General features: G+C 37.7%; 1 protein-coding gene across 2 annotated transcripts in view; it reads left to right on the forward strand.

Moving 5' to 3' along the window:
* The window catches only part of LOC149542860 (sister chromatid cohesion protein PDS5 homolog A-like), a 241,998-nt gene that overhangs the window by 186,503 nt on the left and 42,824 nt on the right, over positions 1 to 12,671 (forward strand). The gene's annotated exons all lie outside the window — the stretch shown is intronic.

Below are 12,671 nucleotides of genomic sequence, written 5' to 3' on the forward strand. Positions count from 1 at the left end.
TCAATCTCAACAATGTTGAAGGAGGTGTAGGTGGGGGGAAGTTGTCTCCAGAGGGGGAGAGGGAAGAGTTGAGAGGTTGGTAGAGGGATGGGGGTAGGGAAACTTTGAGGGTGAGGCCACAAATAGCGTGATAAGCCAATCTTGTGGTGGGGAAAGTGGTGCTAAGCGAGCCTCAACTGGATAGACGAGGGGAAGGGTAGAGTGGAGGAGGCCAAACAAAGCAAGTAGTGAAAAGACTTGCAATCCTCATTAATCCATAGATTAAGGGGAGGTGCTATGTGGAATGGAGAGGAGGGAAGACTCCAACAAAATGACAACAAGCGAGCTAAACATGGAGGAAACCAGTGTAACACGGGTACGCATCCCCCCTCCCCAAAATTGGGCCGTTTCGGAGACGGGGATGTCCTCGGGACGGGGGGACAGCGTCTCGGCATTTCGGGTGGCGCCACTTAGAGTGCCACCGTCGTCGGAGACGGTGAGACGTCTCCGAGACGGCTAGAGGTCTCCGAGACGGGGGAGACGTCTCTGAGACGGCTAGAGGTCTTCGAGTGTGGGGGTGCGGGGGGACGCCAAGGAGTCTCCATTGATTTGACATTTTGATTTGGACTCTAGGAGACTTGTAGTTTTTGTTTGCATTATATACTTATTTTGATATCATGATTCATGGCACATGATACTTATTGTAATCATCTTTATGTCATGACTCATATGATCATTGATTACTATTAGATAGTAGAATCTAGATACTCATACTATTGATTTGAAGGCTGATGTATAGAGTTTAGACTAATATTTATTATTTGTTGATGGTCAATGTTTAATGTTCATTGTTTGTTTGTCATTTCATCATGAATCATGATATTCCAGTTGATATGGTATATGCTATACCATATGTATAGCATATACACCCCTACTCCTTCCCCCACCCCCCCCATCCCCTGTCGCCGTCCCCCCACCGTCCCCCTGCCATCCCCAAATCAAGGTCCCTCTGTCCCCCCGTCTCGAAAACTTGTTCCCCAGTCCTCTCGTCCCCCCGTCTCCCAGGGCAGTGTAACTATGGAGGAAACATTCCTAAATTTAGTGAAGTAATCATGTTGGAGGAACTGTCAAAGATGGAGGACAAGGAGGTCACAAACAATATTAGTAAAGCAGAAGGAGGTGCGGGTTGGGTAGTTGTCTCTGAAGGGGGAGAGGGAGGAGGGAGGGGTGGTAGAGGGACGAGGGTAGGGGAAACCTTGAGGGTGAGGCGAAAGATGGTGAAGCGGCTGATGGAGGGGATGAAAGAGGCACTAGCGAGAACATAGTTGACAATGCTAGCTTTGCCATAGTGCGGCCAGTAGGTGAAGATATCCGAGCTAGGGAAATAGCAAAGCCCATTTAGAATCACTAAGTTCAAGGACTTGCATAATTGAAGCAGTTGACAATCGTATCTATTGAGGGGTCTTTGACCGTCCTCAGATAAACACTGCAAGCCCAAAGTATCTGGATCTTATTTGGCCGTAAAAACCGAATTAGACCCATGATCATGGACAGGTGTTTGAAAGTCTAGTATGCACATTAAAGTCCCTTGGAATGATGATGCCCCATATAAATGAAAATATGGTAACAAACTCATTTAGGTCCTCATAAGGGTTATCGTGCTCTATGTTGTGGACAACAGAATCTGAGGAGATTGGCAGGAAATAACATTTTGTGATGAAAATCTCATATCGTGATGTCGTTTGATCCACACAGATGCACATGAATCTAGTAGAACTGTTAGAATGGACCATGAAAGTCATGCTGAAAAGACCATCACTGACCAAACAGGCAACCCCAACAAACCGACTAACCCCACCAGAGCACTTGACCTCATCCCTGAAAGCAGACAACCACTAGTTGCTGGAGATGCTAGGAAGAGGACATACAAGGCTCTCATGATTCTTTGTAACAAGAAGAATATCGACAAAACCAAGAACATCTTGGAAAAGACTTGGTAAGGGCCATAAAGGACCATTATTGTTCTAACAGTTGACATGGAGGGGACCACTGTGGGGCTCTATCATGTCAAACTGTCATCGTGACTGTCATTTGGCCTTGACAGTGACCTTGATTCCCACATAGGTGGAGTAGAATCCCAAATAACAACCCGAATGTTCCTGATAGCAACCCACTTCTTGTTATGCCTAGCCACTGCAAAATGACCGTGAGAGTGTTTCAATTCTATTACATGTGATTTAATGAGATTCTTATCAAGATAGATCTTGGTGATAAAAGGAAAGAGTTTCCTCCTTTCCCTAAGAACTCAAAGACGATCAGCCAAAGAAAACGTGTGCCATCCTGACCAATCCATGCCCTGTCAAGTGTGATGCTTGCAATGACAAGCTGATCACTGAGAAAGGAGTGACTTGCTAAAATGGGGTTGGCAATGGAGTGAGGGAGACCCTGAACTCGTAAATTGAGCTTGCAAGCCCTCCTAACCCATTTTTATGAAACTCTGGCCTGAATAATCTTCTTATTCCGGAGAGAGGAGATCTCATGATGTTGTACATTGAAGCTCTGATGGTAGATTTCATGAGAAAGTGCACAATCTTCAATATTATTGATGAGGTTAAAGATGATGGGATCCCACCTCAACTTAATTAAGAATAGGAGAGGATTAAGTCAATTGAGCCTCCCAATGGGTTACAAAAGGATGAGATTTCAGATTTGGGAGTCTTTATGAGAGAATTAGAGAATAAATCAGGGGCATGGGTAGACAAGCAAAGAAAGAGATTGATGAAACAAGTTGTCATCTTCATCTACACAATGGTGGAGAATAAAGACTCTTCTTCCAAAAGAGATGAGGGAACTATCAACACTACAAGATTACACATTTAGTATGTAGGACAAACTTCAAGGAAAAAGGGTAATGTAGCAGAGACATCACAAGCATCAAGTAACAAGACTATCAATGGAGAATCTGGGAGCCATTCCTAGTCCTTTATCAACTAGGGAGATAGAGACACATATTTTGGATGATGATTTAGTACATGGTGGAGATACAAAGATCTTACCTCAGGACAGTCGGGTTGCAACTTTATTCGCGCATTTAATTCATCTAGATACATAGATATTGCCATCCTCCTCTACAATATAGTTGGTAGCAGATTTTGGTGATGACATGGGATAACCTAATTTTAGCGCTTAAGAAATGGAGGATGAGGTCATCTCAGTATTGAGAGGATTTGATGAAACTGAGAAGATGAATGAGATATAGATTTATCCAAGGTTCTTGAATGGTGTAGGGCAAGCATGAAGAAAAGGAGAAGCATAGAAATGGTTCTCTTTATAGAGGATGTTGATACGTTTTAGCACAATTGGGAAAGCAAAGGAACCCAAAGTAACAAAGAAGATTCGTAGGATTACCAGAGTTTGTACATGATCTCACAATGTGCATTTGGCCATTCCTATAGGAGATAGGAATGAGGGTCCTTATCTATGATTCTCTACTGATTGTCCCGTTGAGTACTCTGTATGGGATACACATAGCAATACCTGATACATGTCCTAGGAGAATGGGTATGAGTACCCATGCGACTATGCAATAAAAGTATTGGCAAATAGATGTCAAGATGGATACCATTCTTTAAGGAAATTGTGGTCATTGTAAAGAGTTGCAAGCATGGTTGATTTTTCTATGCTCCCTATACTCTAGCCACAATTGTTATTTTAGGAAGAACGTGAGTTAATGTACTTTTAGTAAACATGATTTATTGCTGCTTTTGGATGTGATCATATATGCTTGTTGGAAGTCGATATGGTATAATTATTCATTCACGTGAGATAAGGGATGGTCTTTGATCTTCTACTAATCACATGAAGAATTGAATGACATTATAGAAGTCTTAGATCGGTGTGTTTGGGAAGTTTCCATGAATGACACTTGTAGGCGCCAATGTGAGCATTTGGTTTGCTCCTCTCAAAAACTCATTGTTTGGTGCATTTCTTATGTGAGCTATTAGGTAATACTTTCTCGTTCTTGTTGTTCCTTGGATGATCATGTGTAGCAGTTGCGTAAAGGGACATTTGTTGTGCTTGAAAATTTTTTTAAGTGTCTTATTGCTCTGTTGACTTTGCATACCTAGGAGTTTCAAAGTTGGACATAGTGTGTCCACCTTGCCTTGATGCTTTCTCTATATTTATGAAGTGTGGTGTAGTCTCATGCAAGTGTTGAGGTATTGTGTTTTGATCCCATGCATTATTTTGATCAAACTCACGCTTACTAAGCATATCAAGTTCATCTATTACGCTATATTTTGAAGATCCCATTTATGAAAACAACTGCCATAAATTTTTGATATGACGTGAGGGTTAGTCTTCCTGATTCCAAGGCTGTTGCTATTCTTGTTAACATATTTGTGCAAGTCTCAAACCTATTTCTGCTTTTGATGCATATTTAGCAATGTATTTGAGAACAAGGACTTGTGAGGTAACTTGTTGATAATCTATATTGGCTCTCCATATTGACGACATGTCCAAGTTGTGTATATTGAGTCTGTCATCATTTCTTGCAAATTTGTATTTTTTAATTCCATCTCCATCGCAAAAAAGTGTAGAACCACTTCGTTCTTTCCATGGAGCTTTGTATCAACACTCTATCTTCTTCCCCTTCTTTTATGAATTAAATATAGATACCATTGTGATCTTTATATAATTATTAATACACTGAAATTTCTCCTTTCATAAATTGATAACACTTCTAAATACAACAAAACAGCCATTAAATTTAGGCCAATATAGTGTGTCTGTTCTTCATTAGAAAATGTGAGAAACAATTAGGCAACATACAATGTATTTTACCTGGTTTGGAAATTTAGGGTTTAATGCCAAAGGAAAATGTAAGAGCAAACAAGAGTCCCAATCCAATTAAATTGGCAGGAACGTATCACAATAAATCATGCTTAAAACTGAATTGTAGTTGCAGTAATTCCTTCCCCTGTTGTTTTGTGCCATCTGCCACCACAGTTTCCTGTGTAGCATCTCCCAACTGTGAAGCTACCACTATATTGCACCAGAAGCAAGTGTCTCCTCACTGACGGCCAAATCAGAGGAAAGTTTGCCTGTCGTTTTGTACACCATCTTTTCCAATTTTTTTGGCAAATTTCTCACTGCCCGATCATTTTCAGGTGTGAGACATCACATTTTCTGTCAAAAGTCTCTCCTACAATAGCCTATCAGCTAAATATATGAAGACTTATTCCTGCTGTCATATCCTAAGCTCTGGCCTGTGAGTAAAATATATCTAAGCTAAATATTAATGTACTTCCAGCAAGTCTTTTAATGCCGAGGTCACAAATATGAAAATTATTACATCTAATTTTGAGGTGGGAATAATATGCTATAAGATTTCAGTCTAAATTTTATAATAGAAATCAGTTTATCTCAGTTTGTAATTACCACTGTCAATTATGTGGTCAGCTTATATAATCTTGTGTCATATATTCCTTGTGCCTAATCTTCATATATTATTGGTCAAGTTAATGTTATTGGTAATTCTTGGTTAATCCTTTTGCATGCCATGAAGGTAAAATTTATGTTGCAAGCTTTAAACTCACCAGAACATGCAGAAACCATTCATACATGAAAGAATGGTGAGCTGTTGAAAATTTAAGGAAAAATCTAGGGTGGGGTCTTTACAGATTAATCTTCTGCTTGCTTTGTTGAATGACAAGGAAGAACGTAAGTTCAACCATTTGGAAATAAATTTGTCCTCAATAAAATTGTGCTCAAGTGAGTTTGCTTTGTTGTTTGAGATATTTGATATGACATCTTTGGGGTCCGTTTGGTTGCTGGCATAGGAATTGAAAATTAGAGTAGAAAATGGGAGTGGAAATGGGAATAGGGAATGGGAATGGAAAATGGCGATTCCAGTCCTGTTTGGTTCACATGGAACTCGATTGGGAATATGCTAATATTTTGTTTGGTTGTACAAAATTGGAATTGGTTTTATATATTTTTATGTTAATGCTCTGAGCATTCTTGAAAATATTCATGGGATCAAATTTTCTCTTGACATAAACCAACCTCTTGAAATTACCACTAAAATACCTCTCGCCCCATTTTCTTGATTGTTCAATTCCAGAGCCTTCAAAGTGATATGGGTAGGTACCCAAATCTAGATCTATATAGTTTAGATAAGCAACCCTCGGAGATTTGGAGACATAAGTAGCCATGCAGTCATAGAACTTTCGAATCAAGCCAAGGACTGATTGTCATTAGTAGCATTGTCCCAGGTAACTATATACCTAATGTCGTATAGATATCCTTGTCGATGAGGAAAAAGAATTTGATAAGAGGGTATCTGGTTCATGGTACCCCCAAGAAGAACCAATATCATATTGCTATTGGGCTGCTCTTCCATAATCTTCCATCCTCCTGCTAACCCTAATGCTGAGATGGGGCTTGTCACAAAGTCTAACTTCATCTTGAAGTAACTCTTGGTGGGCAAGAAGCTGTTGCGGAGGTCAGCAAAGTATCTAGTGGAAACAATAGTATAGATCACACCACCTATCCACTTTGTCTCCTTACAATTCACCTCCGCCAAACCCATCTGTGGAGCGTTCTTATTGACAAGCTTAATAAGCTTACGAAGGGACCCTAGAAACATACCATTCAAAGTAACTTTCGCCTCAGGCTTCCCTCCAAACACCAATGCATGGACATACAGATTCTTGTGGGCATTCAGAGCAAAATCTTGCCATCGTTGGAAAACCTTGGTGGGCACTTTGACAAGCCTTATCTGCCATGCAACAACTAGACCCAGTTGCTCCCACTGCCGCCTCGGATGGCCGAAAGCACATCATTTCCCATCCACTTTTTGACCACCACTTTGCCATGGGCATTCTCTTTATATTTCATTCAACTGAAGATTCAACATGTTGCAAACTGTTAGCAGAGAAAATATCAGCGGACACTAATATGATGCAACCCTTACACGCTTAGCCACTACGGATCCAAAAAATCATGTAATTTGGAAAAATCAGATAGGGAATAGGAATGGCCTATTCCAATAACAAATGTTTTTTGGCATAGACATATGCTCATTTTACGGGCAAAATGGGAATATGTCTTCCTATTTTCAATTCTGATTTGGCATACCAAACAGAGAATATAAAACATAATCTAATTTTCTCTTCCTATTCCTGTTGTTTTCCAGCAACCTCTTGATTCTCTAAGTAACTGTGATAAAATAATGTTCTGATTTCTTTGATCGAATAGATCTGAAAAGCATATTTCTTCTTTATAAAATTGTTTTGTTTGCAATTGCTCCCTTTTAGTCAAATCAGTGATCTCTAAATAGATGACTAAATGCATCTTCTAACCTATCTAATGTGGTTAGTTTTACTAACCAATAGTTTGCTCGTGGGCATTGATTTGAATTAAAAGGTTGCATTTGCAAATAGGGCTGACCTAGGCAAGGTAGTTTGTTTATGAAAGGACAAGTCCCTTGAATCTATTATAAGGGGGGGTGGGTAAGTTTGTGGATAGAAAACACACAATACAATCTCAAGTCTGCTCCTAGCAATCTGCCTTCAGTGATTTCTTGCAGAGATATATAACAATTTACAAATTTAATTCAAACCTTCCTAGATCGATCATATTGAGTCCGAAATATCTAAAGATTAGTTGCTACATAAGGAAAGTACTTTATCAACATTATTTTTATTAGAATTTGTAGAAACTTTACATGGTATCAGAGCTCTGGTAGTCGAACCTTGGCTCTACAAATTTATAATCAGATTTAAAACATATATAGCAACATCCTTCTACCTACAATGCCCAATGCAATCAGACTCGAAGATAGGTTTGATGGAAAAGGTCACTTCATTGCATGAAATTTTAGAATTTTGATGGCTCTTGATAAGGAATCCAAGCACCCTGATGATGATCCTTAGAAAACTAACTGGATCATAGGAAATAGGAAAGCCATGAGAATCATATTAGATGGAGTTAAAAATGAAATAGTACCTATGCTAATGAAACATCAGACAACATTCAATATGATGAGTGCATTAATAAATGCATATGATGTTAATAATGCAACTAGAACACTTTCACTAACAAGGCAACTAAATCATATAAAAATAAGGAATGGTGAATCTATGAATTCATACTTCCTAAGGGTGGTTAGTCTAAGAGACGAATTTACAAGCATTGGGTACATAATTGATGATAAAGAACTAAAATTAATGGCAATAGATGGACTACCAGATTCATGGGAAATATTCTCACAAGTAGTATATGCTAGAGACAAACTTGTAGACTTCAATACACTTAAAGAAGATTGCCTTCAAGAAGAATCCAGGCAACTCAAGAAAGGAAGGAAATTGAAAACTGAAGATGAAGAACTTCATGTTCTCAACACAAATTCCTACAAAAGTGAGAAGAAACACTTCAAGAAGAAGAAGGCTCATCAAAGAAATGACAAACCTAAGAGAGATTTATCTAAAGTCAAATGTTTTAAATGTGAGAAATTCGGACACTATAAAACAAATTGCCTAGAGAATGCAATGCAATAAGTAAATTATACAAACATTACTAAAAAAGAGGAAAATTATGATCTTGAGAACTATGTAATGTATTCAGTGCTATCAAATGAAGAATCAAGCAAATCTGGGGTAATTGATAGTGGATCATCTTGTCACATTACAAGAGACAAAGAAGTACTAGACTCAATATCAGAAGAAGCTAATGACGAAATTACCATAGGTGATAATTCCACTCATCCTATCAAAGGAATTGGGAGCTGCACCTTGAAAATGAAGTTAGGTATTTCTCTTCATCTAAAAAAAGTACTCTATGTACCAGGAATCAAGAAGAATCTAATCTCTGTTACAACACTTAAAGATGATGGGCATAAGGTTGCATTCATGGACGGTAAAGTAATGACATGGTCGAAGAACGATTCATTTAAGAAATCAAAGTTGACTGGTCAAAGAAAGGGATACTTGTATGAATTAAATATAGAACCTATTCAAGTCTTAATCGATGAAGTTGCTGATAGAAGCAAAGTGTGGCATAGAAGGTTCGGCCATCTAAACTTCAAGGCCTTATCGACAATGGAGAAGATGGTTATTAGTTTACCTAAGTTAAATAAAGATCCTTCAAGCATATGCAAAGGATGTGCACTAGGTAGAACACCAAAATTCCATTTCAAAATAGCACTAGAAAATCAAACAATGTTTTAGAATTAGTCCACTTAGATTTATGTGGACCTATGTCTGTTCCTTCTCTTGGAGGATTCTTGTACTATATACTTTTTAGAGATGATTTCTCTAGGAAAACATGGATTTACTTCTTAAAATGTAAAGAATTAGAAGAAATCCTTGAGAGATTTAAAGAATTCAAATCCTTAACTGAAAATTTATTATGACACAAAATTAAACTTAGGTTTAATAATGGAGGGGAATATACTTAAGATTTATTTAAGGATTTTTGTAAAGAAGCAAGAATCAAGAGGGAGTGTAGTGTTCCTTATAATCCACAACAAAATGGGGTAGCAGAAAGAAAGAATAGGACAATTGTAGAAGTTGCAAGAGCTATGCTACTTGATCAAAATTTAGGATCTTATCTTTGGGAAGAAGCCTCATGTACTGCTGTCTATATTCAAAATAGAAGTCCTCACTCCCACCTTAGAGATAAAACTCTTGAAGAAGTTTTTTCTAAGGTTAAAACCAAATATAAGTCATCTTAGGATATTTGGGTGCCCTATATACATACATGTTCCAGAAGAAAAGAGAACTAAGTTAGAACCCTCTGGAAGGATAGGCAATTTTGTCGAGTATATTAGTGGTAAGAGAAGAAATGGAAAGAAAGGACTGGAAGGTAGTCTTAAATATGGTAATCATATTTTAAGAGGTCTCACATCAAATTCATCCTCTTCTAGATGCAACTAGTGTAAGAAAGAGAAATGTTCTCAATATAAGAGGCTTAGACGCGATTAGCACAAAATAAGATTGATCACCTCATACATCTTGTTAGAGAGAACAACATTTTGGTAGGTAATTTAGCTGAGTTTGTAATAGTAGGAATCTTTGAAGAATAGCAATATTAAGGGCAAAGAAAACAGCGAGGCCTTTCTATCTATTGCATCTCTACTATCCACATGGATTGTTAGGTGCCTCATTTCTCATGGATTTTGATTAAGATGAGTTAACTTCTTTGGAGCCAATGGCTATGCGACAAGTTTTGATGGATGATGATATTCTAAGTACGATTTGTGGGAGAGGGTTGTAGTGTCCCTTTATTCTAGATATGAGACACTACTTGAATTCTTCACAATATAATGCATATAAAAACAATTTCTGCTATTTAAGTAATATTTGAATGTCCAAATGCATACATTATTTAATTCAAATGCATACACAATACAGTTTATATACAAATCAATTATGATTGCAAAATAATCAAGACTATAACACTATATTTGCTATGTCCAAGATACAGGAATTTACATGCAATGACCAAGGGAAATCTCAGTGCCTTGTACTACTTGCTGTATCTGATATGCAATTAATAATATGCAAATTATGCTTTGAAGTATGCTTTGAATAATGCTGTAGGCTGTGTCTGATATGACAATAATAATATGCTAAAGTGATGATGCCATCTCTGACTGTAACTTAATATGCTTGCACAGAATGGATGCCAGAAGGCAGTATGCTCTATTACAGAGCGATGCTTACTGGATATGAATAAACAGGTTTATCCAAATCATCCTACGGAGTGAGTACAAACTCCATTTTATATCATTGCCACTATCAAATGGAGGTGTCTCTTGGACATCCAAGAGACATGTCTCTTTTGATTTCAAATGTTAGCTCTCATAATTGATCACTTCAATAATTCATAACATTACTGGCTCATTAATCATTGATTAAATGTATTTGTTGAGCATTATTTATGCAAGATGATACCTCCAAAGGCAGATACACTATCATTGCTTGGATGATTGCTTGTATTGTCACTGGTAACGTTCACTTAACTACCACTGCAATAGGGTGCCCTTAGTGGGTCTCCCTCAATTATAGTGCAATGGGGTGTTCTCATTGTTGTTCTCCCTTAACTTCCACTGCAATAGTGTGTCCTTGGAGTTGATGTTCCTTAACTGCCAGTGGAATAGTTGGCCCTTAGTGTTTCTCCCTTAATTCCAGATTTTCTCCAATTCCTTGAGTCAGGCTGTTGTCAGACTAAGTTCATGTCTTTATATTTGTTAACAGAATAATACGCATTATAAATTTGCAAAGATGAATTAATCATTGTTTCTACATTATCAATAATAGAATGTTATATCACCCTTGATCAAGATCTGCTTATAGTTACACCCTTAAAGAATTCTGATTATTGATTATTTACAACTCGGTTCACAACACAATGTATTCCTCTTAATGCTTGGAATTAATCCTCCTTTATAGTTAATTAGCTGGATGGATCACCACCTTTCATAGGGATTGAGTCACCACTTTTAGTTGTTGCCTTGAGAATACTATATAATTCCCTATTGAGCTCCCTTGGATGTCCTTCATAAATGAAAACTTCTCCCCTTTATATCTCTCAATGTGAGGGAGAGGTCACACCTTTTTTATTGTAAATGTCTTTTGGCAAGAGACACAGCCTTGCACCATCAGATCTGCACTTTTATTTATATCAGATCTGTACTTTTGATTCCTCTGTTTCTGATACAAAACAAACACTTATTTCCTTTAAATTTCCTTCATCCTTTTTGTCTGCTTATTTTAAATGAATCCTTGTCCCTTTTATCTTCTCATATGAGGGGGATGTCATGCATCTTCATCACGTCTTCCTTTTGGCAGAAGTCACAACCCTTTGTAATTACAGACCTTTCAAAGTGTGACAACCCTTCATAATCACAAGTTACAACCCTTTGAAAGAATTCCAAGCCTTTATCATTGCTTCCATTTAAAAGAGTCGCTTCCTTTCTTTTCTTTACATTCCTTTCCTCTTCCATTAATTCTTCTTCAGTTCTATGCTCTCCTCTTTCTTCCTTTTTCCATATCCGTTTCAAAATAAACCCTTCTCCCTTTTATATCATATTGAGAGGGAGTCACGGCTCTTCATTATGTATCTCTAGACATTTCATTAACTTAATTAACTTGTAATTATTTATATTATTATTATTATCTATTTATTTACTTTTATTGCTATTATTTATTATTAAATCCTATTTCACAAAGGGGACATTACAGACTCGTCACAAAGGGGCCAGTAGGTCAGTGCTAGAGCACTCTAGCAGCAAATTGAATGTCTTAGGCTCAAGTCCAAGTTTGAAAGCCTAACAGGGTATCAGAGCCAAGCCAGTCTAGCAGCCTTAAGCACATATAGAGTAGGTTAAAGGCAGGTATTGGAAATAAGCCATGCCTAGACCAAGGATGGCCTGGCCAGAATCTTGGTGGTAGAGCACTCCACCAGCAAATGGAATGTCCTAGGTTCATGTTCTAGCCAGTCCACGAAAAACTTTCATTTACTTTTCTCTATTAAGCTTTAATTTATTGTCTGGGCGACAGAGGAGCATACAATATGATATATCTCGCTTTGTTGTTAGTTTCCTATCCCATACAAACACTATTATTGAAATTATATTAGAGAATGGCATTATCAGATGTTTTATTGGTAGTTTCCTATCACACATA

Source organism: Cupressus sempervirens, chromosome 8, assembly GCF_028749045.1.
Source record: "Cupressus sempervirens isolate cs-2001-9-10 chromosome 8, ASM2874904v1, whole genome shotgun sequence".
In the NCBI taxonomy this organism is placed as follows: domain Eukaryota; kingdom Viridiplantae; phylum Streptophyta; class Pinopsida; order Cupressales; family Cupressaceae; genus Cupressus; species Cupressus sempervirens.